The sequence below is a fragment of the Hibiscus syriacus genome, unplaced genomic scaffold, assembly GCF_006381635.1.
Source record: "Hibiscus syriacus cultivar Baekdansim isolate YM2019G1 unplaced genomic scaffold, ASM638163v2 tig00111273_pilon, whole genome shotgun sequence".
NCBI classification, from domain to species: domain Eukaryota; kingdom Viridiplantae; phylum Streptophyta; class Magnoliopsida; order Malvales; family Malvaceae; genus Hibiscus; species Hibiscus syriacus.
Window position 1 is genome coordinate 2354355 of NW_024063040.1, and position 26711 is coordinate 2381065.

The following is a 26711-nucleotide window of genomic DNA, read 5'->3' on the forward strand; positions in this document are numbered from 1 at the left end:
ATTTGGTGCAGGTCCTATATTGGTCTCATGGTTTGGTTTGCCTTTGTCAAGAGTACTCTTTTTCCTCCATTTTAGAGTTAATGAGATTTTTTAATGAGGTTCTTGTCAAAGTGATGTACCCCTTATTTTGATCTTAATAAAATAAGTTTTTACTTTTCAAAAAAAAGTTTATACCATTTGGAAATTTAAAAAAATTAAGAGTAAAGCAATTTTGAGTTTTAATAAGCTTATTATTAAATTAAATTCCATTAAATTTTAATAAATTATAATAATTTTATTGTTAATAGTCTGTGAATCAAACTTTTGTATAATAAGTGCAATTTTTTCTGATTAAGCTAAGATGATTACAAAGTAGTATCTTTTTGATAATTCCGTAAAAAGGTTGCATTTATGTGCCTTTTTACTTGGGTTATTGTTTGTTTTAGAGCCCATGTCATAGCATTTATATTGCATTTAGGTCATATAGTTGCATTTGGTGGTAAAATCTTGTTGCAGCACAAATTTATTGAAAACTGGTGTTGCTGAGGGAAAGGTTTTGTTTTTGTGGTGTTGTGCAAGCAATGGAAGCTTTAGGAGAAGATATGGCCGCTTTAGCATGCTGGAGAATGTTGTTGTAGCATTCTGGAGATGGAATGCTGAAATACTTGCCGTAACGAAAGATGGACAACAGACTCTAGAACAGAAAAGACAAAATAACAAAAATATCTTTGCTTAGCTGTCCAATCGCACATGACTCACTACCCCTGCTGTAATTTTTGGGGCCACCTGCCACAATAACCGTCCCCTTCACGTGAGAATGATTCCATCTAGGATACAAAGGACTTTTGAGCCCAAAACCCTAGAAATATTCCCTCTATAATATCTAAGGTGTCTTACATTTTAAGAGGACTTTTGGAAAGCTTGGGAGGTGACCTAGAGAAAGGCGACTGGTCATTTTCATCTTCTTCCTTTTTCATTCTCTTTTCGTGATGTCCTCCATAGTTGAGCTTCAATGGGAGGTAGCATCTAGACCTCGAGAGAGGCTAGCTTGCTAGGGTGATGCATGGCGGTAGAGCTAAGTCACAACAACATCTCATTTGGGAGTTTTTTTTCTCCTTGTGCTTTATTTCTATCCATTTGGGCTTGTACTAAACTGAATATTTGGATGAACTTAGCCACACCATGTATTACCTTGTTTGGAGTTGGATTTATGTTGGATTATTTATTCATGTTAATGGATGGTTTGGATGTTTTATGTTTAAATGTCTTTTGCTCATTGTTTTTATCTTTCTGCGATGTAGCATTGTAAGAGCTTTTGAGAGATTGTCGTTACTATAGCGTAATATGCTTAGTCTTGTAAGAGCTTTTGAGAGATTGCCCTTTTTGAAGTATAGATACCTAGTAACTTGAATATTTTTGGATGAACTTAGCCACACCATGTATTACCTTGTTTGGAGTTGGATTTATGTTGGATTATTTTATTTCATGTTAATGGATGGTTTGGATGTTTTTATGTTTAAATGTTCTTTTGCTCATTGTTTTTATCTTTCTGCGATGTAGCATTGTAAGAGCTTTTGAGAGATTGTCGTTTACTATAGCGTAATATGCTTAGTCTTGTAAGAGCTTTTGAGAGATTGCCCTTTTTGAAGTATAGATACCTAGTATCGAGAGATCTAGGTTAGATCTATGTGAGAAATGGAGCCAAATCGGGATGGGGAGGTTCTAACCCTTCTTAGAGGTAAGGACATAGTTTCATTCGACTAAAAGGGATAGAACTTAGTCGATAGGCTAGTGTTGCAGTTCACACTGAGAGGTTTTGTCGTAGCATTAGTTTTATCAGGTTTCTTTCTTGAGAGAGTTTAGGAATATTTTTAGCAATACTGTCGGGCAACATACTCATAGGAGCAGAGATCATACTTAGCTTAGAATATTATTGTCATATTAAATTCATACCATTTATCTCCATAGAAGCTTGATTGTGTAAAGTTGTCAGTCTAATTTCATTTTGCTAGAGTTTAAATTATTTTCTTACTTTAACATACTTTTGCATTTTACTTAAATTCTTGTCTCGACATACATTTACAATTCCATCAATCTTTCACCATAGTAATTTCACTCCATTCTTGCCATAACATTCCATCATCCTTTATACATACCATCTGTTACAGCTATACTTTCATTTGTTTATACCATTATACTTAGATTAGTTAGTCTTAGATTTAATTCATGACAGATTTTTGTTTGTTATAGCTTACTTTTTAAAATACCTCCAATCCCTGTGGAGACGATACTCACTCATCATTGTATTACTTGCATCGATTATGCATACTTGGACAGATTTACTGGATAATGAACATTTTTATGCATACTATCATACTGGATAATGAACATTTTTATATTACAATATAAAAAATTTGATATGATTTTAGTGATATTGTTTATTGTTCATTAACATTATAATTTATTACTCATTATCCAGTATGATAGCACTTCTATGGTTTATATTTGTTTTTAATAAATTTTTATCTATAAAATTAAATTTTTATTTTTAAAATAAAAGATTAAAAGAGTATATTAATATTAGTATATTAAAAGATAACTGTAAAATGTATAAATATAATATTTTAGACGTATTGTGATTTTTTAGGAAGAGATCACTCCCACAACAGCCGCAACACGTTACGTAACATCTGCAACAAAATCCGCAACCGCAATTTCATACTATGACTCAACCCTTCCAACGGCTAGCTTGTTGGCTTCGGCCGTGCTGTTTCTGATCTAGGATTGACTGCATCCATCTACGATGTTATGGTACTTGTCTTTCTATCTTTAATCTGTCTCCTTTGACAATTATGGGGCTGAATTGGCATCCAAAAATACATTAGCAACCAAGTTAAACTAGTTGATATCATTATCAAGTTTTCTCTTGAAGATTAAAGTGGTAAAGGGCTAAGTTATTGACTGTATTATGGCTTTTGGATTATATAATCCTCATTTATTTGTAGGTGCGATTGCTTCGGACACTTCTAATTCTAATTTGATAATTACTGCTCATATTCTTACCATTGTTGTTTAGTGCTTTCCAGGTCGCTCCTTTACAGGGCTTGGGAATTGGGACGATAATAGTTAAAAGGATTGTAAGGTTTGTTACTCTTTTGTTTCTACTGATTTTGAAAAATTTTAACAGGATTAAGCAGCTGTGTTATTAAATTTGCCCTAAACATTCATGCCTGCTCTATGTAAACATGCAACTGTGATCTTGTCTTCTTTTGAACAAGAGCCGGTGCTTGCATGCGTACTCGGCTCCAGGAATGGCGCCATGTCACCTGCTTAAGAATTGTAGTTGTTATAATTGAGTGGCTGGAAAATTCTACTTATTCTAGGATCTCAAGTTCAGCTGTCAAATTCACAATAAATGCCCCAGGATACTCACAATGGAGACTAAAGTGTCTTGTTATGCCCTTATTACCTGCAGTTTTGGAACGAAATGTATGCTGGTAGCTACTGAAGTTATATGCAGGAGTTTAACATTTTTGTCCTTAATTTTGCTTCCAGGATACTCACAAGTAGAGATATTTATGACATAGCTGCTCTTTGTTCCACTGAGGAGAGGTAATTCTTGTCGTCATGTTAAAATTTCACAACCTCTGTTTTCTCAGTATCTGTTTCATATGCCCCGGTTTTGTTGGTTTTACGCCAGTATGCAGCCTCTCTTTATTGCTTTGAAACATGTTGCAATGTCATTCTAACAGAGGCCAGCCAAGTGTATTACGATAGCCTACAGCTTAAGGGGAATTTTTCTCTCTCTCCTGAATCTGCAGCATCTCAGTGGCTGCATCATTTATCATCTGGCTCAGAACGAATAAAAATATAGGAGGGCTTAAAATTTGATTAGATAGGTGCTTCTTTCTTCCATTGAACTGCATAGTTTATCTCATTAAATAAACACCATGGTATAGACTTATTGCAAATAAATTATGTGCAAACATGAGAGAATCAAGTGAAAGATTGGGATTGAAATATAATATATTATTGTGTGTATGAGTCACTTTTGGCCGGTTACTTTGGCAGGATCATTGATAAATGATCTGTATTAATTCTTCTTCAAAAGCATGATGCTTATAAGCTTATTTCAGGTTCTTCTTCAGAGCATGTGGATGCAGAGATGACATCTTGGGTTCTACTACGATGATGTATAGTAGGACAGTTTCGAGTAATTGTTTCGAAGGCGACCATACGGTAACGCAAGCTGGTCGGAAACTTTTGTTTGCTCCACCACTCGGAGTGCCGCTTGCATCTTCCAAGACAACAAAACAGTCTAAACCACGAAGTTGAACAACATGGTTGCCTTTTATATTAGAAAGGGGAAGAAACTTTTCTTTTTCCCATTTCATTGTGCATTCAAGCTTCAATTTCTCTTTTATCCTCTGTTTTCAACAAAATGATAATTAGGATATTAAACATGTAATTTTTTTTTAATTTTATTGATCAAAAGAATGTCAGGTCAAACAAATATTTAAATAATTTTAATTTAATCTTAATTTAACATTTGTATAATTTACATAAATAATAGTTGAATGTATAAAATATTAATCATAAAATAATAATGAAAATATATAAAAGTAAACTTACACTATTATATAGAAGTGGGTGGAAAAAGAAAGAAAGATAGAGAACATGGAAGCTCTGCTGTGCAAGAGATTGGGTGATCCAGCAGCAGCCTCAGTGGGGGATCATTCAGAATCGTCCCCATCGCCCATTGAGATCATCAGAAACCATCCCATCCCTGAATTGGACTCTCCAACAGCAGTGAGGGTCAAGGTTAAAGCCACCAGCTTGAACTACGCCAATTACCTTCAGATATTGGGCAAGTACCAGGAGAAGCCTCCCCTCCCTTTCATTCCTGGCTCCGATTATGCCGGAACCGTCGAAGCCGTGGGCCCCGCCGTCACCAAGTTCAGGGTCGGCGACACCGTCTGCTCCTTCGCTTCCTTAGGCTCATACGCCTCCTTCATCGTCCAGGACCAATCCCTCCTGTCCGTCCCACACCGCCTTAATTTAAGTTATTCAATACTACCGAGTCTCAGGGATTAATTAATTAATTAATTGATATTTCTGATTCACTAGGTTTGGGTTGCCCAAAGGGTGTGATCTGGTGGCAGCTGCTGCACTCCCCGTTGCCTTTGGGACCTCTCACGTAGCTCTTGTTCACAGGGCTAAATTGACCTCCTCTCAGGCACTTGTCCCTTTTATTTATCCATCTATTGTTACTAATCAATAGTGGTAATGGTGATTGTGAAGGAGCTAAATAGTATTAAATACAGGTATTGCTTGTTCTTGGTGCCGCTGGAGGCGTCGGCGTTTCTGCTGTTCAAATTGGTAAGGTTTGGTGCAGTTGTCATTGCTGCCGCCAGGTGCTGGTTCTTTCTCTTAACAATACCTTTTCGCTTTTTCGGTTCATTTCCTAAAAAAAAAAGTAATGGTATCAAACAATCTCAGGGGAGCTGAAAAGGTGCAGTTTTTGAAGTCCTTGGGTGTTGATCACGTGGTAGACTTGACCAATCAAAATCTAACTGCGAGTGTGAAGGAGTTCCTCAAGTCAAGGAGCCTCAAAGGGGTTGATGTTCTCTATGATCCTGTTGGTGGCAAGCTTAATAAGAAGCTTTGAAGCTCTTGAATTGGAGTGCACAAATTCTTGTCATTGGATTTGCCAGTGGTGAATCCCTGTCATCCCTGCTAATATCGCTCTTGTTAAGGTACCTCGCCTCTTTCTCTTTCTCTCCAAATTTCCTTGTGCCCACATACCATTAGCTTTCCTCTCTTTCTCTCTCTCTCGCTCCCTGTTGGATTATTATGAAGACTACCTCACTAAATAGACCATCATACTTCATTTGTGGGTATTGACAACATGTTGCCGTTCCTAATACTGCTTTTTGAATGTATGGTTTTGTGATATTTATTCCTCAGACCCAAGATGGTTATTTTTTATATAGATTAGATATATTATAGTTTCACCTGTTTTTTGCCTTTTCTTTTGTCAATATGTTCAGTTGATGTTATAGAAGACCATAAATAGCCACTATCTATCTTTTTGTGGTATGAACTGTGTTTTCTTTGTATAATTGTCTGGATTCTAGGACTTTTGTTATCCTGAAATAAAAGTTTAGCCTCTGGCTTAAAGGAATGATAATTTCTCAAAATATTTATGCTAGACAAGTAAAAGATTTGTAAGGAAGCTCCCTAGTCAACTCTAACACTAACCAGTCCACTTACTCATTATTAGTTGCTTTCTTGTCTTCAGTAGCCTTCTCAGACATCTATCTTTTGTAGAACTGGAATGTGAATGGATTGTTCGGCATAAATGAATGGAACTTTCTGAAAATATTTATAATAGACAAATAAAAGCTTTGTATGTCAAGGAATTAACTATGACTAATGTGGCAGCTATTGGTCTAGTTAATTTCGTGTTAAACTTTAGTAATTAGTATAGTCACTGTGAATTGTTGTTAGTTGTTTGTATTGAATAGCCTTCTCACTTATACAACTTTTGCAGAACTGGACTGTGCATGGACTCTACTGGGGTAGCTACAGAATACATCGACCAGCTGTGCTGGAGGATTCCATCCGGGAGTTGCTCTCCTGATGCAAAGGGCTTGATTACCATTTACATTTCTCATACTTACAGCCTGTCAGAGGTACCGAGCTTCTAAAGTCTTCCATACCCCCCCCCCCAATTGTTCTTTTATCATGTGAAGCTCTTATTTATGAAGGAAACTATAAGTGAAAGATATAGAGGAAGTATTTGAAAATTGATGTCTTAAATCTCAAAATTCCTTAAGAAAAACAGAGTGGCTCTGCTGAAAGCCAGGTTAGACCATGCTTGGAAATGCAGCAGACAAAATCCTATCTTTCCATTTGATTTGCAACTTTACCAAAGAGAGATGTTCCCATCTGCATTCCTCATTTTGGGAAATGGTGAATTATGTTGTTTCCAGTCCTAATTTCCCAGGATCATAAATCTTACAACCTGATGCAAATAATAGGCAAATTGATGCTTGGTGAGATTTAACATGCACAATTTCTTTGGTGCATTCTTCTTTATAGGGCTCTACTGAAGGATGAAGCTTGTGTTTGTTTTCTGTCCATTTCTATCATACTCGTGTATATTGTCTTTTGGAGGAAAAAGGCCAGTTCCATTTCAGGATGGAAGTCTATAGTCTGTCGATTCTCGTATTATACATGATCCTGTGATAGTCGCTGATGAGAATTATTGATTGCTTTGATTGATTTTATATTTTTCTACGTCCTACTACTTAATTCTGGTCATTTCGGCTTTTGATTGTTTTTCTTTGACAGGCCAACCTTGCATTCGCTGCAATTAAAGATAGAAAAGCAATAGGGAAAGTGATGATTGCATTGATGATAAGGGAGGTCTAAGCTCTAAGTGATTCCGATTTACCTTTGCTTGAATTGAGACCAGAATTCTCTCTGATGCTTGAATTGAATAAGGTGTTAAAAAGCGTAAAGAAAAAGGAATAGTAAGGGTGTCAACGGTTGGCACTTATTTGTTTACTTTTAGTTCTGTACTTGCGTAATTAGTATTTGTTATATAGACTAGCGTACAACAGATGAACTCTCTGGAGATGTTATGCTTTGTAGAGAAATGAAATTACCTATTTAAAGTGTGATTAATTCTAAGAGACTGAGCAACCCAAAGTGAACCGTGTGTATCACACTCATTTCCCAGATTCAGACTACCAAATCGTACCAATTCTTTGAACTTGTTAACCTATGAATACATCATTTTCCAAAAGAAAAGGACCACGTTTTAATGTTACTGGAGACGATAAGGTGTAAGATTATTAAAGGTCTATAAGAGGTGTCTGCTTCAATCTTCAGTATGCAAAAATATGCTCCAAATCTTGGACATTATATAGTAAGAAGCATGCATCATTTCATGAAAGATTTTAAGATTTGTTCATGTCAAAAACTACACATATCCTGCTGTGACATCTCTCCACATTAACAGGATCAAAACTGCTCCTGTAGAAACTGACAATAAGACGCGGGAAATTATCAAATTGGACTAAAGGGGAAGGCAGGAGTAAAAGGAGATAATCTTCTGATGGTGAAGTTCGGATGTTTCTCAGAAAAAACATGCTTGTATGTTATGTAGTTTGGTATATTTCTCAAGGTCAGTACCCAAGCTAAGAAGAAATACAGAGCATATCCTCAAGTTACAAGATATTAGATGTCATACATCATAAACGAAGTAAAATGATTCAGTAAAGCAGTACACTCCTTCTGATTATCAGAACGGATAAGAAGCAGAATGTTTGATGAGAGAACTATTACTCGGTTCTAAAATCGGGTAGGAAGCAATTATGCAAATATAGTTTTGAATAAGGTATATAAATATAAGAGGTGGTTAAACATATCCAAGGCATTTCTGCTCCTTAAAACAATTAATTAAACCAACTAAAACTTTCTTTTCATCATACTAGTTCCTCAATTTCAGTAAGACGTCAAGCATAATTCCCTTGCAATGACAAAATAACATTAGAATGGAATTCGAGAGAATTAGGATAAGCAAATACCTCCCATTCATGCCAACAATAATACAGTGTTTTGAGATCCAAAAGCTGCAGTGAATTGGTGGGTATCTACAGGTAAGCGAAACTAGGCAAATGACCATTCTGAGCTAAAATATTTAGGTAAAACACCTGAAAATGTCAGAATGTTGATATGTTTAGAGAAGCAATACTCAGCTTTTAATTAATAACACCAACCAACTCATTCTCAGTTTCTCACCCATCATCGTCATCATACATCAGATCTATAAATTTTCCAGACCTTGTGATTCGTTGACTTAAATTGTTTGTAACATAAAAAATCGACTTATATTGGAAATTTCATGATACCATGCAATTATGTTTTGATAAAGTAACAAAAAACTGCACATAAACTACAAAGTTTACTATATCTCTAACTGAAAGGTGAAATATATGAACGGTGCCCTTGCTACTTGACACAGCCAACCATTGGGGATTTGGCGAGAGGGCAAGGCTATAGATATCTGCTCTTTCCACTCCTCTCTCGCACCTACATGGACAGTAACTTTGAGTGCCTAAATTTCTGAGAAAGTGAATGGAGATGAGAATAAAGCTGTAGAGTCCAGCATGCTAATTGCTGATATGAGGCATTACACCTCCTGTTAAACATTTAAGATCACCACTTCACAGGTCAGGCAGGCCAGGTTTAGGGGTAAAGAGTAATTTTTGTTCCCTTGAATCAACATTACTTAACATCATAAAGATGAAAGCATATGATTATTGATCAACATACCTCAAATATATCAAGTTCAAGTTCAGGTAAAATTAAACCATTGTCCAGCAGTGTAGCTCTTGTAAGTAAGTACCATCCATTGTGTTAATATTCTTATCAAGGTGCCTTTGGTACTAGCAGTTACAAGATAGACCATCAAATGTCAAGGTCAAACAGGCAATACGAGAATCATGAGCATTAATTAGGTTCACCACATTGAGGCCGAAGTGTTCAACTCGAACTTGTCCTCTATAAAGACTGGGACAAGCCAATACAGATGTATTAGAATGGTAAGAAAGGCAACAGAGCCCCCCTAGGATTGGCCAAAGTCTCAATTTGATGAAGAAGCTCGAGATTTCAACAAACTGTAGACATATCTTGTGCTCCAGAACCACAACAATGCGATCTCGCCTTAATTTTAATGCAAATTCACCAATGCAGCGACTTTGATAATCATCACAGATTATAACTTTGGTTGGAGGGTAGTGGGAATTGGAGTCCCCACCAAGTGCCAAATGTTGCAACGGAAGAACATTTCAAAATTTTGAAACTCCCCGTTTTGAGATTGCGATTGAAGGTTTCCTTGAAGGATTGGCAATTATAAATACGGAAACCTCGGGATGTGCCAGCAGCAAAGCAGCCATAATCCTGGTTCCAGGATACAGAGAGTAACTCTACTTGAGCAACAAGAGGTGAGGAAAATATTGAAAAGAGAATTGAGAAACCGACCAATAAGAAAGAAAGGAAGCGAGAATGAAATCTGCAGTTCAGAATCAATGATTGGCTTATAGATCTTATCTGAGGCCACAATCAACAGCAACTATGCATTCGCCTTGCTCCGCCCTTTTCTTCTATATCCGTCATTCATTTTCTTTCTGGTTAATATAGTTGCTCAGCAAAACTAGGTGGTATTTATAATGAGTGAAAGATAATATTTATATAAAAATTTATTCAATGAATAATTACTTATAAATTTGTAAAATATTTATTATTCTTTTATTTAATTATTTTATGTAAACATAAAAATAAAAATATTTATTGCTATTTACACCGTTACCATAGTATATATGATTCTATAAATTTAGATGTTTTAAATAATTTTAATAAATTTGTACGAACCAAGATACATCAATGGTTAAAATGAATGATTATTATCCTTAGAGCCTCGGATTTGAGCACCAACGATTACAATGTATTTGATTATTCATTGTCGAATAGTTAATAGTTTTAGAACAAATAGCACCACTTGTATCACTCTAGATTAATCGAAAATATTTTTAGCAAATTTAAACTTTTAAATGATCTCTTCTGTAAATAAGGATAAACTCACACTCAAGTTTTCTCCTTTTACTTTCAGGAAAAAAAGTTCTCTTTTTACAATTGATATGTATGGGTAAATTACATCCATGCAACTAAAGTTTGAAAAAAAATCATTAAAATTTTAAAACGTTATATATTGATCACTAAAAATAATAAAATAACAAAATGGTCACTTAATATGGCATTTTAACCAAAAAAAAGGGAATATATCAAATTTGGCACTTGAATTATAACTAAAACATCAACATGATCCTTTGACAATTTTTTTTAACTATGATTGTAGAAAAGTTTTTTAAAAAATCTGAAAGTATAGAATTTTCTTAACTAAGTTCATTTTAAAATTGCCACTGTGCAACAATTTAGCAAAGAAATGACCAAGGTCATTTTAAATTTTAAAGTTTGTGTCATGAAAACACTTGTTAAAGAGATGGTGTTCCTTTCAAAATTTCAAAAATTTATATATTTTAAATATTTTTATATTATTTGATAACCTATTTTTGATCTTAATATATTATAATCTTCCATCTTAGAGTATTATAAATTTATTTCTTTAACATAAATTTTAGATTCACCTCTTGTTCATGCATGCCGAAGATGAATAGAGGGTTGGCTATGCAGAAAAAAATCTACATTGAAAAGTTCAGGTGAAACTTGGTTAAGAAAAATAAATATTTTACGATTATTAATGTTTTTTTTCTTCTAGAAAATAGGTAAAAGAAACTGTTAAAAGAGTTAAATTGATTATTTAATTATAATTTAAGGATTAAATTAAGTGTTAACTTTTTTTTGTTAGTGTCATAAAAATCACGTACATCCTTTTAGTTAAGGATGTTCAACTTAAATAACCATTAACGGGTGAAATTATTATATTTTATAGGTTAATTAATTGAATCATTCAAGTTAAACAATTTCAGTTAATTGAACCATTAAAATTGTCGGTGAACGGTTACATATGAATTTTAATAAATGGTTAACTATCGGTTAACGTTAATAAATTAATTATATTTTTAGAGAATAAAATTAGAAATAAAATCAAAATGGTCTCATTGTACTTTCAGTTATCATGTTTTTTATATTGAAGTACGCTAAATCAATATAGATAAAAGAACATTTGATTTTAAATTAAAAAAATGAATATACTTCTAATATATATTTCTATAAATAAAATAATAAATAAGAGTTATAATATATTATAATATACCTTCCCATGGCCCATAAATTTATAATATTATACTTATAAAAAGAACAACTTTTATAGTATGGGATTTAATTATTTTTAGGGTAAACTACACATTTAGAACTTAAACAATAATTTTGATCTGCTTTAACATCTAAATTTTCAATTTTTTCAAATCATACCTAATATTTAGTTTTATTTCATTTTAGTACCCTTTCGTTAAAAACTTAACGGGTTTGTTACCTAAACTATCAGTTTTGGTCCGTTTGAGTACGTAAATGTTCAATCTTTTGAAAACTTAACGTTAAATTTTGAATGAGATACTAAAATGAAACAAAAACTAAAGTTTTTAATAGAGGAGTACCAAAATGAAACAAAACTAAACTTTAGGTATGATTTTGAAATATTAAAAGTTTAGGTCCGAAAACGGGCCTAAATTGATAGTTTAGGTACTAAATGAGTAATTTACCCTTATTTTTAGTACTTGTTCTTAAGGTTTAATTTTCCTCGATATTTATTATTATGGGCTCAATTTTTTTCTAATATTTTTATTAGGGCATACTCTTATAATTTATTTTTTTCTAATATTTGTACAAATGTCCAATTTTTTGTCAATATTTTTCTAAATTAAACACCTAATTTTTTCAATACTTGTCATCAGGGCCCAATTTTTTCAATATTTATTAGGGGCAACTTTTAAAATTCAATGTCTTTTCTAATAATTGTTTTATTATGAGTCCAACTTTGTCGGTACTTTTAATTAGAGGTTCATTTTCAATATTTATGATTATGATCATACTCTTAAAATTTACTTTTTCTAATATTTGTTATTAGGAACCTATTTTTTCAATACTTGTTATTGTGGAGTTGCCCTTAAAAATTATTGTTTTCAACACTGTTATAGGAACAATTACTTAATAACGGTCTATAGCTAGAACAATGATTGTTATGCAACGGTAACACATCATCCGAAATTGCGATATCCACAATCGTTATGTCTACAATAGCATATGTTATTAAAAATTCACAACCAAGATACTTGCAGTGACCGTAATATCATCTGTTATGTCCGCAATAGTGATAATGCAACTAGGTCAAAGACACAAATATAAATTGTAATTTATATCCTTGATTAGGAGCCTAACTTTTAGTTTGCCCGATGCCCACCAAAATCTAAAAACGGTTGATTTGTTATGTTTGAGAAAAATTGTAATAGGTTGGTTAAATTGTAACTAGATTATTAATAATAGTTAACCGTTAGCATTTAATTGTTTCCTAATGGTTAAGTTACGATTAACAAAATTAGTAACCATTATAACGGTTAATCGATCATTAGACTGAACATATAGTTAACCGACCATGAATACCCCTACTTAGTAGTCATTTTATTTTTATTTTGATAACTTTAATAACTAAAATGAAAAAACTCACTCAATCATTAATTTAATTTTTGAAATATACCAGAATTCTAATATAACAAAAAACGTAATTATATGAACTTAACAATTGAATTGCACTTCCTAATTCAATTTTCACATTCTTAATCTGAAGACATTTTATATATTGGTAATTATATGAACTTAACAATTTGAATTGCACTTCCAATTCAATTTTCACATTCTTAATCTGAAGACATTTTATATATTGAAACATAAAAGCAAAAGAAAGTAAAATGTGATGTCCAGAGTACATATAAAAATTGCTGACAATTAGATTTGGGGCTTTAACTTGCACACTTTAAGTTGAGAAAAATAGATTTTCTATGACCAAAGGACCAAACCCATGTTGGATTTTGATGCGGGGACCAAACTTAAAACTCATCATCATTCACGTAAAAAAAGGACATGTTGAGTAACGATCAAGATCTAGTGAACTAACGTACTAAATAATATGCTTAATTATAAAATAAGTACTCAAATTATATCATTTTTTAAATAGGTGCCTAAATTTTTTTTTTGAATCATCCAGGTGTCTATCGTTACAAACATTATCACTTTATTAGGTGCTCGAGTCATAACGACCGTTAAATTCTACCGTCAAGTGACGCATGTCACGTTCTAGTAATTTTAAAAAATTATTTAAATAAAAAAGTTATATACTTAAAAACCCACAAAATTTTGAAAACTTAAAAAAACCAAATCTTGAAAATTTTAATTTCAATCCCTAAACTTACATCAGATGTATTATTAACGTCAATTGGACCTCCGCAAGAAACTCCACCCTAAGACAAGTCAACCTGACCATAAATGACACGTCTCTGACGAAGGAAACAATAATCATGACTCAACATCACGTCTCTGACGAACTCAAACCCTCAATTCACGACACCCAGACGATCCAACGAAGAGCACGTGACAAGGGAAACGATGACCAACCATGGAGATGGAAAGGGCGGTGTCACGACAACGTCGTGGCCGACAAGGGAGGTTAGGGTTAGGGATTTGAAATTTTCAAGGATTTGGATCATTTTGTAATTTTAGGAAAAATTGTATTTTTATAAATATAATATTTATAAAAAATTGAAATCAAAATTACCAAAGCGTAACACATGTCACTCAACGAAATTTTTAACAGTCGTTACATCCTAGGCACTTAAAATGGTACGTTGTAACGTTAATCATTTGGATGATTCAAAAAAGTTTGGATACCTATTTGAGAAAAGTGACATAGTTTAGTCACTTATTTATAATTAACCCTAATTAATATTATATTCATAATCAATTTCTTGAATAAAACTAGAGGTTTAAATTTTGATGTTATAATTAAAATAAACTGAATTTAAAATTTATAAAGTTTTTGTTTTATCTTAATCTAAATTCATTAATTAATAAATCAATATCAACACTAGACATACTTTATCAGGAGATGTAATGCATGCATTTTGGTTTGAAGTTGGAATAAGAAGTTGCAAGTTAAATGATATTTTAGGATTTGCAAAAATGCAATGTATGTAGCAAGAACAGCAATGCACTATGTTAATTAGATAAACGAAGAGAATAAAAAGGTAACACAATGCACTAAGTTAAATATATATATATTATTTTATATGTATACAAGTTCCAAGTTCCATGTTTCATTTGATGTTGCATAAATAAAATGGCTTCCTGCTTCAATGCACACTTTCAGATGCAGTAAACAATGGGTTCCAAATGTACTTGGCCTTCTCGGTAACAAAAACCAATATATTAAATATGCAGTTGAAACACGCATAACAAGTCTCAAAAGCAGTATGTTTCTGCAACTTTTAATATCGAACACGCTTACTTGCTGCCTGGTTGGCTGGCCATTGTCCAATTTCGAGGTGCGAGCAGTGAGCAGACCCCTACCCCTCACCGGCTCATGCATTTTTACACTTTCACAAGCACTGAAACAAACACATGCAACACGTGCACCACTGTCTCACTCAAAACCAGTTTAAAATTTTAGGAGCACTGACTCAACAGACATGCAAAGACGCATGAATGAGCTACTCAAGCTCAACAGACATCATCAATGTTCATCAAACCATTAATAGTTCCACCAGATGGCACTGACTCCCATTTGAACAAATTAAATTCAACACACTACTAATTCTAGAGCCTGGAGCAATATATACACAGGTGTATAACACTTACAGGTTAGAGAAGAGAAAGCCAATACATGCAATGAGAGCTAGACTCTGAATTTGTCTGCCAAAAAAGAAAAGGAATTGGGGGAGTGGGGCTCGACTCTAAAGAGCTTGTCAATAATGGAACCTGTAAGCCAACTAACCATTCGCATTTGACAAATTAGATGGTCATAGTTTGGTTTCCCTGTCCAGGTAAAATAAATAACATTAAGTAACAAGCATTTACGTTATGTCAGAGAAGTACCAATTAATGATCCAAATCAGTCTGTAAAAAATTACTTGCCAAAAAGATCGATGATGGTATGAATTAGCCACGTTTTTACATATGGGATACGTGTGATAATGAGGTGAAAGTGTATATACATACACAGGATATAGGTGGTAAAAGCCTATATATGGTCACAAACAAATTAAACAAAGTAGTGTATTTGGTAGTACAGTGTACACATAAATGAGGGGGAACAGAAAGAAGGAGCTCCCTTCAGTCCAAGCATGGAGAAAGAGGGATGCAAAATTATCTCCCGCTTCATTCACACAATCACAGTAGTGAAAACTTCATTCCATTTTCTACTGAGTGCTTGAATGAATGAGTCGGCAGCTAGTTCAACCCCCTTGTTCCCATCCGTGAGTGGGCTGAAGGAAGCTCTCGGGCCATTTCCCTAACCTTCTTTAATTCTTTCGTACACGGCTGCTGCATGTATCTAATAAATGTAACAATTACAACTTGCCCAAGTTAACAAGTTAGTCTAAAAGTTCTAATATTACTGACAAGAGAATCAATTACACTAATTCTATTTTCAGCCAATCTGATTGCAGAATTATGACGAACACCACAACTAAATCCTAATAATAAACCCTTTTCTTAACCAATATGGACAAATTGGAGCTTACTAAAGACAATGTATCAAGAAGGGGAAATTGCTGCAAAACATGTAAACATGGGATCCGAGCCTAGTGATTTCCCAAGAAGATGAAATGAGTGATAAAAGGATGGTGAATAAACTGATATTGAAGTGCATATTAACGCATAGAATAAGGAAGATCCATCCTTGAGTACCCTTTTACCGCCACATTCAGAAACGCAACATATTTTCAACACCAACTGTAAACCCTTGACATCAAACATGATCGGATTCGAAACATCCAAAGGATACTAACCACCAACTATGCACATAACAAGCTAGCATTTTACAGATGGGATAAAGATGAGTTGCGAAAAAAAGGGGAAAAGAAAGAAAAAAACACAGGCACCGTCAGCTTCAAGGACACAATTTAACAGATGAGATAGAACTTACTGTTGTAAGCTGCAAGACATGTGCATAAGTTCAGACTATTAGAGGCTATAAAGCAATTACGAAGGACAGGGGGAAGAGAATTAATCCTGCAAACTTTGAGGGACAAGCTCCAGATCATAGAATAAGTAGTCATATCAAGTAAATATATAGACATGGGATCTACTAGTATATTAACATAAAAGGAAAAAAGCAATAATGAAACCAAGAGAAGGAAAAGGAAAGTGTGAGTCTGGATCTGATTCATTATCTTAACATAACAGCTAAAAAATATCCCATATGTGCTGCACTAGTATAGACAATCATATTCGTGGAGAGAGTGATTATGTTGAGTTAGTGAAGTAAAACCCTAAATTTGTAAGTGATGCAAGTACTGCTTAAAACCCTAATCTTGGGGAATAAATTAAAGAAGAATAATAGAAAGGAGAAAAAACAAAAGGAAAGAGAATTAATGGGAAGGCCTTGGAATGGGGTGCAACTGCTGGTAGTAAAACTATGAAAGGAAGCAAGAGAGAAGGTGGAGAATAATAGTAGAAAAAGAAAAAGGAGACAGCTGCTGATTGCAGAAACTATGGATTGTGCAGGCCAGGAAGAGAGGAATGAGTTACAGTATCTATGTACGTACGTATTTATAGATGTATTATTCGTGGGTAGATTAGGGATAAATTTATGATAGAATTAAATTATTTAAAAAAATAATTTAAATTAAAATTTACAGTTTATGTGTAATAATTAATTTATTTAAAGTTAAGGTGATTACGAAGTAATATCTATTTTAAATATTTTTAATCATTTGATATGAACGCTCAATCACTCTATTGTGATCATTGGTGCTTAAACCTGTGACCTCTAGAAACAATAACGATTTTTTTAACTACTAATGTAAGATAGTTTATGTTATTTTTTATTTTTAAACTTACTTAAAATGACACTCATTATCATCTGAATATTGTTAATGGATTTTTTCTATCGAAAATATTGTATGAAATAATAATTTTTTATCCGTTTAAAGCTTCAATTATATTATTAAAATAATTTTATTTTTTACAATTTAAATTTTTATATATTTTTTAAAGAATTCTATAATTAAAAAAATAATATATTTGGAATTTTAAAAAAAAATTATATTTTTTTATTGAAATGCATTAATTTGTATATATATTTGAAACTGTTAAAGTCTCAAGTGATATTTGCAGAAAATTACAGATTAATTTATTCAAACTATAATTTCAACTTAATTTAAGTTTAAAAACAGAAAAAAAAACAAATTTATTAATTTAAAAAACTAAATAACATAAACAATTCAACCAATTAAACCAATATTCAATATTTTTAATCTTTTTAGTAAATCTAATTTTACTAAGGCAATAACAAATTAAAGAGAAAAAGTGGGTCACCGATGTCATGAGAGTCAGATACAGGAAAGCGACCCAACATCTGACCATATCTAACGAGGGAGAGTGGGGAATGGGAATGGCAATGGCAACAGCATGTATCATGTATGGAATTGAAATAATTAAATCAAAACACGGTATTGGAGGATTAGGCTCTCCCTTTCAGGTCAAATTGCATTACAGGCCCCTGTACCATCACACAATGCTCTTTTCAATCATTGTTTCCTCCCGTGGTTCATGAAGATTAATTTAATGCAATGTTTATACATGCCACAGAACTAAATTCAATCAGCAAACAAATTGCTACTTTTATTTATTGTATAAAAATTATTATAAGAACCGAATTAAATACTGTATCATTAGTTTAAAATATGACCATCTCAAAAATTAAACTAAGAGTAAACTATATCAGTAGACAATGAACTTTAAGGACATTTTCACGTTGGTCATTAAAATAAATAAATAAAAACTCATTAAAGGCAGTGTTATTAAAAAAACTATATTGATTATTAGATTGTTAAATCACACTCACATGCCATTGTTCGTATCACCATCTTATTGTGGAAAAATTAAAGGAAAATACTTGAGGAGTTCCAAGAATATCAAACCTAAAATCCTTAAGTGAAGCATGCAACACCCACACAACTAGACTAAACAAGAAAATGGAGATGTTTTGATAAAATATAGCATTTAAGATAAATTGTGTCTGATATATAAAAAATTATGTTTTTCAACTGATGGAAAAATTATTTTTTGTTGATTAAGCTAAGGTGATTATGAAGTAGTATATGTTCTAAATATTTTCAACCATTTGATAATGATCGTCAATCACCCTGTTGTAATCGCCGATGCTTGAACTATGATCTTTAGAAAACAATGATCCCTTTAACCACTAATAAGTAAATTCGTGCTTGATGAAAAAAATTAAGTGAAATGCATGGGGCTAAAAAAAAATTGAACATAGGTTCGGTGTCAACGCTCAACCAGTAGAAAAACCAAAAAAATGAGTATATATTTAAATGAAATTGTGATAAAGAATTAATTTATTTTATTTTATAAAAATATATTCAAATGCTCACTACATAATTATAAATTAATGATTGAATTACCTATACAACACAGCCTCTTTTTTATTTTATAAAAATATATTCAAATGCTCACTACATAATTATAAATTAATGATTGAATTACCTATACAACACAGCCTCTTTATACTAGTATATACATATTTAGTTCAAAACAATAAAGAGAGATGGAGAGAATGGAGCATTGATGATTGCTGGTTGATAGTGTTAATTCAGATGCAGGTACTTTCTGCAGTCTTGTCCAGTGTCGTGGAGGCAAAGCTTATATATATAGATGAACCGATGAATATATTTTTACTCAAAATAGCCAACATATATTATTATCTGTCACATAGTGTTTCTTTAAATGTTACCGATTTAACCTTCTTTGATAGTAAGCGTAATTGACCAAACACTCCTTGCACTGGATGGAAGGCGCGTTTGCAAGTTCTGTCTGAGCTGGTGTCACATGGGTAAGGCGTGGATTCTCAGGCACCTTCAATGGGATTCTGACCTTCCATAAATATCTTGTAACATCCCAAACTATGAGTTAGTGACTAAATTGTAAAACTTCAGAATTTGGTGATTAAAGTGAAATAGTTGAATAGTTGAATAGTTCAATGATTATATAGAAATAGTTTATGAATTATGTTAGTAATTATTAATGAAGTAAAGGGCAAATTGGTCATTTGACATGAAAGATATTTTCCCCTTTAATAAAAATCGCAACGCGTATCCGTAAATCGCACGCGATATTTAAAGCGCCATTATAATCGCTACGCGTATTTATTTTCAAATTACAAAAAAGAATATTAAGACAAAATCCCGTCGCAACTCATAACCTAAAACCTAAAATCACAACTCAGTCCCATCTCCATCTCTCACTCTCTACGGCGAAGAAATCCGTCCCCATCTCCGAAGATTTCCGTCCCCATCTCCGGCGAAATCCCTCACAACCATTCACGGTCAGAAATCCCTCACAATATTCAGAAATGGAAAATCAACCTCCGAGGGTTAGTTTTTTAATTATTTTATTTTGAAATGTTTGCATATTGTAGGTTTTTCATATTGAAACTGATGATAAGTTTACTGGTCATTTCAATAATAGATTAACCATTTCACTTAGATTTCATTCGCGTTACGATTCTCTCGTTGCGATTTTCATTCGCGTTGCTATTCTCTCGTTGCGATTTTTTTCAAGTTAGTTTTGCAGAAGAGTCGCACGAGATAAATGAAAATCGCAACGAGAGATGACTGTCGCAACGCGAAATGAAAATCGCAACGAGAGAATCGCAACGCGAAACCAAAATCGCATTGCGATTTTTTATTTCGCGTTGCGATTCTCTCGTTGCGATTTTCATTCGCGTTGCGATTCTCTCGTTGCGATTGTCATCTCGCGTTGCGATTCTCTCGTTGCGATTTTCATTTCAACCAAAAGACAAACAGAGTTGCAAATTTTAGTTTCAAGAATAAACTACTTTTTATGTTATTGTTTTGGTAATCTTCACAGTGTAGTTTTTTGGTATATCTAAACTTGGTATGTTTATTGTTTTTGTAGAAATTTTTTTCGACTCAATTGACCTTGAGAAATAAAGTCAGCTGGCCACTATAATTGCAAAGAAGCTTTCACCTGCTCAAAGACAATTTTTGAGGAAACCTACTTCGGGCCATGGCTGAGAGTACAGCATCCGGGTGGAGATGCTAATTTGACCCATTTGTGGCTTCAACCATGACATCAAATCTACCCGACAGTATACAACGTGGTGAGGAAGAGATATGGTTTCATTTTCCCCCAGCGTATACTTGTTTTGGGCGGAAGGAGTTCTGCTTAATCACTGGTCTACGATTCGGACACGATGATGTAGGCCGGTACACTCGTCATATCGCCCTGCCCATCATGGTTATCCCGGGTTTTTCCGGATGAGTCAATGGAGAAGCGAACCTAATGTCGACGACCTGAAGAAATTGTTTAATAAGAAAGCTGGTTTCACTCGGATGGATGACGTCGATGTTGTCCGAGTATGCCTTCTACTACTTGTGTATGCCGGCTTTTTAGGCAGAGAGGCCAGACAACTATTCATCGGGAGCTACTAATATTGGTAGAGGACCTGAATGCATGGAATCTGTTTCCGTAGGGTTCGTATATATGGAAAGCTACCTGGACTAAGTTGTCGTCTGCCTTTGATGACCGCAAAAGTTTGCGGGGCGATGGGTCCAAATACACTTTGTCAGGCTTTGTTTGGGCCTTTAAGGTAAAATTTCTATATAATGTTTCTAAAATTATAATTAATTTATTAACAATTACTAATTTTGTTATTATATTGTTTGTAGATTTGGATATTCGAGGCTTTCCCCAGCATGCGTACATATGCAATAAAAACGTCAAATGATATTCCCAGGGCTATTTCCTAGAAGAGGAAAACTCTGTTGGATTGGGAAGACTTAATACCATATGCCACAATAAATAATGTAAGTTAACACAAATACTTTCATATAATATATAAACAAGTTATTAATAGTAGACGTTTAACTTTGTTTGAGTTTTTATATTTTAGGAGGCTAACATTCCATTACAAAGACTGACACCCACGGAGGAAGAGCTTGCCACTGATTGGTGGCAAGCTAGTCAGAATTTTTTTGATGGCACGGATGATGAGCAGCATCCACTTCCTCCAATTCGAGAGCCATCACCTCACCTAGAGCCATCACCGATCGACCCGACTATACACCTCTAGAACGAGAGCCATCACCTATCCCGTCACATCATCGAGCCTCTTCTCCACCATCACCTCATGATAGGCGACCGGCAAAGATGCCACGACTCCTATCTCCCTGTTCTCCACCTCCACCTCAACGGGATGAGTCAAGGGAGTTACGTGATGAGGTCAATGCCTTGCGTGAGGGATCGGTACTCTACGCGATAACGAGGTGCATGGCGTGTGGAGGTGTCAACTTTTACGTGGTGAGGTTGCCGCTCTACGTGAGATGATATCGTTGCAGAATGAGGTTCATACTCTACGCAACGAGGTAAGTTTAAGATTTTCCATATTTAACTTAATGATAAATTTACTCGTAATTTCACTTAGATTAGCCATTTCACTTAGATTGCTTAGTAAATTTATCGGTTGCTGCCAATTCTGCTAAACTGTGTATTCTTTAACATGTGAATAGTATTTGTCTTTGTTTTGTCTTTGGTTGAAAGTAAATTTGTTCGGTTGCTGCCAATTCTGCTAAACTGTGTATTCTTTCACTGTGAAATAGTATTTGTCTTTGTTTTGTCTTTTGGTTGAAAGTAAATTTGTTCGGTTGCTGCCAATTCTGCTAAACTGTGTATTCTTTAACACTGTGAAATAGTATTTGTCTTGTTTTGTCTTTTGGTTGAAAGTAAATTTGTTCGGTTGCTGCCAATTCTGCTAAACTGTGTATCTATAACACTGTGAATAGTATTGTCTTTGTTTGTCTTTTGGTTGAAAGTAAATTTGTTCGCTGCCAATTCTGCTAAATGTGTATTCTTTAACACTGTGAAATATATTTGTCTTTGTTTGTCTTTTGGTTGAAAGTAAATTTATCCATTCAAGTTTCAATTTGCAGAAGAAGAAATAGTTTACTTTCGCAACACGAAACTTAAATCGCAACGCGAAACCAAAATCGCAACGCGAAATGAAAATCGCAACGACAGAATCGCAACGCGAAACCATAATCGCAACGACAAGATCGCAACGCGAAACCAAAATCGCATTGCGATTTTTCATTTCGCGTTGCGATTTTCATTTCGCATTGCGATTATGTCGTTGCGATTTTCATTTCGCGTTGCGATTTTGGTTTCGCGTTGCGATTTTAAGTTTCGTGTTGCGAAAGTAACTATTTCTTCTTCTGCAAATTGAAACTTGAATGGATAAATTACTTTCAACCAAAAGACAAAACAAAGACAAATACTAATTCAGGGTATTAGTTTGAAACCTATTTCTTTGTTATCTGATGCATTTTGTGAACTATGATAGAATAATGACTTGGGTGAATACAATGCAAGTTTGAAACATATTTGTCTTTGTTTTCACTGTTTAAATATCATGTCTGTTTATTACTGATTTTTTATTAATTATTTAGCGGCCCGATAGAGTGGATGCTTTACGTCGGGTTATGCTTGCACGACGGAGTTCACAGCATCAGACAGCGTGCACGTGCTATTAAGTCTCCGTACACCCCAATAGTGCGAAGACACCGCAAGAAGAAGCCCGACTCGCCTGTCATCCCTCAAGAGTCCACTCCTATCGTTGAAGAGGCCCCCCCTATCATTCCGAGAGTCCCCTCCACCGTTCAAGAGGCCACTGTCATCATTGAAGAGGTCCTCCCACCATTCAAGAGCCGATTCACATGGCGTCATATGTAGGCTTCTTGAGAAACCCTCTGACGTGCCGGACATGATGGATTCAAGTTGGCTCTTGTATGAGTTACCGGCCAGTACCATACCGGTATCTGAAGAGGAGAGGGAAAACTACCGGACACAATTCTGGATAACACCCTTTGGGCTAAGACCGCTGTTGATTTTTATCTACATGACGGAGCCAGGGGTGTTTCACTGACATATGCAAGCTCACGATGATATCTATTTGTTGCTTGATCGGTCTTGGTGGGGCGTATATAGGGGTCGAAGACAATGGCTATTCGATGGGGGGGTAATCTTATATTTTTCTTATATTTCAATTTGATTAATTTTTTTAAATTTATGTAAGTCACTAATATATGTCTTTTTTTGTAAACAGCATATCGATGCGTGGTGACACGTCTTTAATAATAAGAAAACTTAAAAAAATAAAAATATACGATACAATTATGCCGACGTCTTTTCACGCCGTTCACTTGAAGAATGCATGAAATGAATCATTTGATTTGGGCAATGACAAGCTAAACTTTATCCTGCATGGGGGAGGTCGATAAGGTTAGTATTTATTTTAGATTGAGTTTAAAGGTTTTATGAAATAAGTGCGCAAATGAATGAATTATTACTTATGATTGCAGGTGTTTATCCCTGTTTTGGAACGTAAACATTGGATCTCGTCGAGCTTCAGCTCCCATCCCTTAAGACAATAGTGTATGACAGCATGATAAATTACATATCATTGGCTGATTTAAGAGATGTTATTAAGGGATGGAGCTCTCATTTGGCTAAATTCTTGGATGCGATCAATTATTGGACTCGTTCTGGAAACAAGAAGCCAAAGAAGCTCAATATTACAGTTATTAGAGACGAGACCGCGCCACAACAAACGAGCGGAGCCAGAGGAGATTGTGGTCCTCTCGTATGCTTGGCGTTGGAGCGTTTGACGACGGGAAGCATCAAGTATCTACCTCCCACCGATAGAGATAAAGCTGCAGTAGGCTTGTGGTTTCGGCATTATATGGCTAAATCGATATATACGAGACGCTGCCTACCTGCATCCGTTATAAAAATGTCCATAAACAATTGGTAAGTTTATATACTTTTGGTTTGAAAATGTTGGTTAAGTACTAGAATTCATAATTTGCTGTTTGTAGGTTTTAGATGTGTAGAAAGTGTTGTTTGAACAAATGTTTGGTTCTGCAGGTTAATCTCAGAAGTGAACTGCGTGAAAATGATGTCGAGCTGCAAAAGTTGATTCAATAGTTTAATTGATTGTTTTTTGATTGTTTAATTGATTTGTAAAAGTTGATTCAATAGTAGATGATCGGAAATAAGAATTATTGCTTATTTTTGATTGTTTAATTGATTTGTAAAAGATGATTTGTAAAAGTGATTTGTGTAATTGATGCGAATATAATTCTTATTTGTGCTTGTTTAATTGATTGAATGTAATGGTTGATTTTGTTGATTTCAATCTGCATTATGTTGAAGGCAAAATTGACTATCGCAATGCGAAATGAAAATCGCAACGAGAGAATCGCAATGCGAAATGAAAATCGCAATGCGGAAATGAAAATCGCAATGGGAGAATCGCAATGGTGATCCATATTTTGGTAGAGGAAAAGATGATTTTGATGGCACTGGTGATCCACATGTCAACCTTGTATGACCACTTTCCTTGCACCGACTACATGTCGATCTCTTCTCTTCACCCTTAGACGGTATACGATCGTGACTTTTTGGTCGGCCAGGTAGCCTTCTGTCCATGGCTGGTGGCAAAACTGTTTGTAAGTCATCTGGTATGTCCCACTCAGAAGGATGTGGAATAGGGTAGACAATCTCGGCATAAGTCTGTCGATAACTTCTGTAGTGTAGCAATCCATAGCGTATGCGCTTGAATCATCTTGGTTTAAATGAAGAGCAACTTTTATAACATGGCCACACGGATAACCAGATGTTTGCCATTTCATACAACTACACGTCTTTGCATTTAGATCGACTAGCCCATTTAAGTTATTATCCAGTACTTGAAACAAAGTGTTGAACATGTTCAACTCTCCATGACGTTGACTTCACAACACGTTTCGTTATCTTTTTTTTCAGTCCATGGTGTAACACGATGTTCCAATGTTCCTGTAAATTTAAATAAACAATACTTAGTAAAATATATAAATATGATAAGTACGAATTCAAAGAAATATACCTGCATGGTTTCTTTTCTTGTAGTACCACTGTTGAATAGAGGCTCGAAAAAACTCCATTACATAGTAATGGGTAATTTCCGGGAATGACGACTTAGAGCGTTGATTGATTCTGCACTATTAGACGTCATGAACCATATCTTGCTCCAAGTTGATGTACTCTTGACCATCTTTCAAACCCGACATCTTCTAGTGTTTGAGCACACTGAGGCAAACACGTCTTAAACAATTTATATGCTTATGAAATCCACTTCCCGATAAGCTTTTACAGCCTTCCAGTATGTCCATTTGTGCTTTTTTATACCAGCAGACCTTGATTTTAGATTTCTATACAAATGAACACCACAAAGTCCATGAAAAGCATCTGGGAAACACCTTCTAACAGCGTTGTCATTGAGTTTGCCCTATCGGATATGATTGTCAGATTGCTAATAGGACCTATGCAATCCCTAAGATGCCCCATAAACCATGTCCATGAATCAGAGGTTTCAGATTTGCCAACCCCGTAAGCTATTGGCAATATCCCATTGTTAGCATCCATGGCTACTGCTAATAAGTTTACTCCAAGGTATCGACCTTTCAAATGTGCTCCGTCAACTATAATAACTGGGCGCATGCAAGTAATAACGAACGAATCTACAAATAATATACACAAGAAATATAATCATTTAAATGTGAAATGCATGTAACTACAAAAATGAGTCAACAAAATTATATTGATTTACTAACCGTAGCACCAATGGCGATAAACAGCAACTCAAGCGTCCATCTCTATCTGTTTTGATATGAGTTACCGACCCAGGATTTTTCAGCTTTAAATTGTGACAATAAGCCGGCAGTTGGGCAAACGATGCTTCTGGCGACCCCCTCAACAATTCCAAGGCATAACATTGGCTCTCCAAGCTTGAGAATATGATATACTAATCTTGAACCGAGCATTCATGTCAGTCATAATTTCATGTCCCCGATATA

The 26711-nt window shown here is 34.5% G+C and overlaps 3 pseudogenes; 2 read left to right on the plus strand and 1 right to left on the minus strand.

Annotated features, from left to right (window-relative positions):
- Positions 1-2709: 2709 nt before the first annotated feature.
- LOC120157644 lies at positions 2710-4325 on the plus strand (annotated as a pseudogene).
- Positions 4326-4635: 310 nt separating this feature from the next.
- Positions 4636-7511, plus strand: LOC120157504 (annotated as a pseudogene).
- Positions 7512-7946: 435 nt separating this feature from the next.
- On the minus strand, positions 7947-11832 carry LOC120157645 (annotated as a pseudogene).
- Positions 11833-26711: the final 14879 nt, after the last annotated feature.